The sequence below is a fragment of the Lissotriton vulgaris genome, chromosome 9 (genome assembly GCF_964263255.1).
Source record: "Lissotriton vulgaris chromosome 9, aLisVul1.2, whole genome shotgun sequence".
NCBI classification, from domain to species: Eukaryota; Metazoa; Chordata; class Amphibia; order Caudata; family Salamandridae; genus Lissotriton; species Lissotriton vulgaris.
In genome coordinates, this window is record NC_141697.1 from 350,998,271 (window position 1) to 351,002,046 (window position 3,776).

Below are 3,776 nucleotides of genomic sequence, written 5' to 3' on the forward strand. Positions count from 1 at the left end.
GCAAAATTGAACACTTTGTTTGGGAGGAAGATATGCTACTAATGACTTTGGATGTTTCATCCCTTTATACCTCAATCAGACATTGTGATGGACTCAAAGCTCTGGACTACTATTTAAACAAAGGCCCTCCACATTCGATGGCACATAACAGAATGCTGCTGGATATGACCAGAATGTGCCTCAAACAGAATTTCTTCATCTTTAATGGCGTAATTTACCATCAGGTTGGAGGTGTGGCGATGGGGGCCTGTTTCTCACCTAGCTACGCGTGTTTACACGTGGGGCTATGGGAGGAACAGGTCCTAGTCGGTCAACACCACAACTTTATTTCTGAAAACATTGTTTTATATTTACGTTACATTGATTATGTTTTTATTATTTAGAAGGGCAGCATCAACAGTGCCAGAGCTTTTGTTGATTTGATTAATGTTAACACCATCAATCTTAACTTTACTTCAAATATGAGTTCTGAATCTATTTGTTTCTTGGATGTTGAGGTATTCGTGAAAGATAACACTCTAAACACAAGACTATACAGAAAGCCCAGTGCAGGGAACGCTATATTACATTCTAACAGTCAACACCCGGCCCATTTGATTCAGAGCATTCCTTTCGGGGAAATGCTCCGAATCAAAAGAATCTGCAGTACTGATGACGAATGTGCGGCTGCACAGGAGTCATGCAGATTACGTTTCCTGGCTAGGGGTTACTCAAATGTCAATCTCACAAAAGCCATCAATCGATCAAATTCAGTCAGCAGACAGGAGGCACTAATTCCGAAAGCTAGAAACATCCAGACGGATGTTCACATGTGAGGGGAGGAAACTACTAGTTTCCCTCGTGTGATTCTGACATACAACCGACAACACGGGGCTCTTCGTAGTATTCTCTATAAAAACTGGAACCTGGTTCAAAGTGATCCAGTAATAGGACACTTAGTTGATAACAAACCACAGCTAACCTTCCGTAAATCTCCTTCCATGGCAAAGGCTATAGTTAGTAACACCTTAGAGCCAAAAGCCTCCACTACTTGGATGACACTTAAAAAGGGCTTCAAGACATGTCCACAATGTAAAGCCTGTCGGTTCGACAGCAATAGGACCCATTTTGTAAGCCCCTTTCGTGAACATCCAATTGCCATCTCCAAGTGGCTCACCTGCAAGACTGAATTCGCCATCTATGTGTTGGAGTGTCAGTGTAGACTCCAATATGTGGGCAGTACCAAACTGCCCGCCCACAAACAGATACTCCAACACATACGTGCAATTTCGGGGCACGACCAAAATTATCCGGTTGCCAGGCATTTCCAGGAGAAACATCTAGGCATACCAGATAAACTCCAATATTTTGTAATTGACTGTGTAGAAGCTTCAAGGAGGGGAGGGGACCGTGAGGCTAAACTCCGTCTCCTTGAAACTAGATACATATTGGAGCTTAACACAAAAAATCCGAAAGGATTAAATGACAGGGAAGACCTTTATACCTGCATTTAAAATTACCCTGTATGCCTATAAGTCCTGTCCAGATATAATAAGTATTCCATCTTTATCATGTCATTTTTCCATCATTGTTAACTTCTGACATAGTGATGACTCATTTGTATTTAATTTTTGTTTTAAATTATGAATTTTAGCACTCTTTAATATTAACAGGAAGTATCTGCTGGCACTCTTTGCGCTACGTATTGCTATTTTTGCACAATCACTTAAGCACTTTATTTGTTTCTAGCAGGCATTGTGGCAGGCCCACTTGGGCTCTATTTAGATATTATATCTTTTAAATCATGGCATGATTGTTGGTACAACATATCAGAGTATATTACATGGCTTACTGCATTACATTATTATTTTTAATGTTTGCATGTATAGACTGGGTTGATATTCCTTGTACATAGACACAATTATTTGTCATGTTTTAGCATCATCCCATTATTTAGAATGCTATGTTAATATGCTTGTAAATATATCAATTACTAAAGTTTTATACTATGATGAAAAATGTTTGGAAAATATACATGTTCCTTAGGGATTTTCCGCTATTGAATCAGTAACAACTTCGTCATTTTGTATAGTATTTTTATCATGTCCATGATTCAGCTGTATGCACTGCCACTTTAAATGCTCCGCTCTATGACGAGCAGTTAGTCATGTGATCAAGCCTTGTTCGAAGGCGAAACGCGTCATGGCGGCAGCGCTGGCTTCACTAAAATAAACCACCTTGCACCAGCACTCTATGCGTCAACTCTTTGTCACTAAGGAATAGGCAGATTTCTGCTGTCGTAGGTGTGACAAGCCTCGTGAATATATATATATATATATATATATATATATATATATATATATATATATATATATATATATATATATATATATATATATATATATATATATATATATATATATATATATTCCAACACCATCCCTCCAAAGAAGAACGCGGAGAGCCAAGGGGATTGACAGGTCAGCAAACACGTTTATTTTCCTCCCCAACAATGGCGGCGAATGCATTTCGGCTGGTTTCAGCCTTCCTCAGCGCCCAGCATTGCAGCAAATGACGATCCCAAATGTTCCCTCCTGCCCCTGTAAATGTCCAGCGCCTGACGCTCCTCCCCCTGATGCAGTCGGCACATCGCGCTGGAGTCCGTCCTAGTTTCTGGACTTCAACTCCCAGAGTGCATGGTTCCTGCTACACTGGGTCGATGGCGTGGGGGAGTGGGGCTAACTGTGGGTCTTGCTGGTGGCAGGTAGGTGGAGAGCGGCACAAGCCTTGGCGGGAGAAAAGTTCGACGGTCGCTGTCCTGTGTCCCCTCATGAGCCCTGCACCAGTGTACCAAGGGTAGAACGCCGGGTCCGGGCAGTCAATGCGGTCTGTGATTCCCTTCGAGGTGGAATACCTCGTGTAACCCCAGCACTCGTCCAGGTCCTCTGGCAGCTCTCGGAGGCTATCGATCCCTCGATGCAGTTTGTAGCTGCAAGCAGCTAATGGCCAGTGTGTGCTCCGACAGCTTTTGACGCAGGGGGCCTTCCGTTCTGTGTAAACTGGCAACACAGCAAAATATTCCAACACCATCCCTCCAAAGAAAAACGCGGAGAGCCAAGGGGATTGACAGGTCAGCAAACACGTTTATTTTCCTCCCCAACAATGGCGGCGAATGCATTTCGGCTGGTTTCAGCCTTCCTCAGCGCCCAGCATTGCAGCAAATGACGATCCCAAATGTTCCCTCCTGCCCCTGTAAATGTCCAGCGCCTGACGCTCCTCCCCCTGATGCAGTCGGCACATCGCGCTGGAGTCCGTCCTAGTTTCTGGACTTCAACTCCCAGAGTGCATGGTTCCTGCTACACTGGGTCGATGGCGTGGGGGAGTGGGGCTAACTGTGGGTCTTGCTGGTGGCAGGTAGGTGGAGAGCGGCACAAGCCTTGGCGGGAGAAAAGTTCGACGGTCGCTGTCCTGTGTCCCCTCATGAGCCCTGCACCAGTGTACCAAGGGTAGAACGCCGGGTCCGGGCAGTCAATGCGGTCTGTGATTCCCTTCGAGGTGGAATACCTCGTGTAACCCCAGCACTCGTCCAGGTCCTCTGGCAGCTCTCGGAGGCTATCGATCCCTCGATGCAGTTTGTAGCTGCAAGCAGCTAATGGCCAGTGTGTGCTCCGACAGCTTTTGACGCAGGGGGCCTTCCGTTCTGTGTAAACTGGCAACACAGCAAAATATATATATATATATATACAAATATATATATATATATATTTATATTTATATATATATAAGTATATATATAT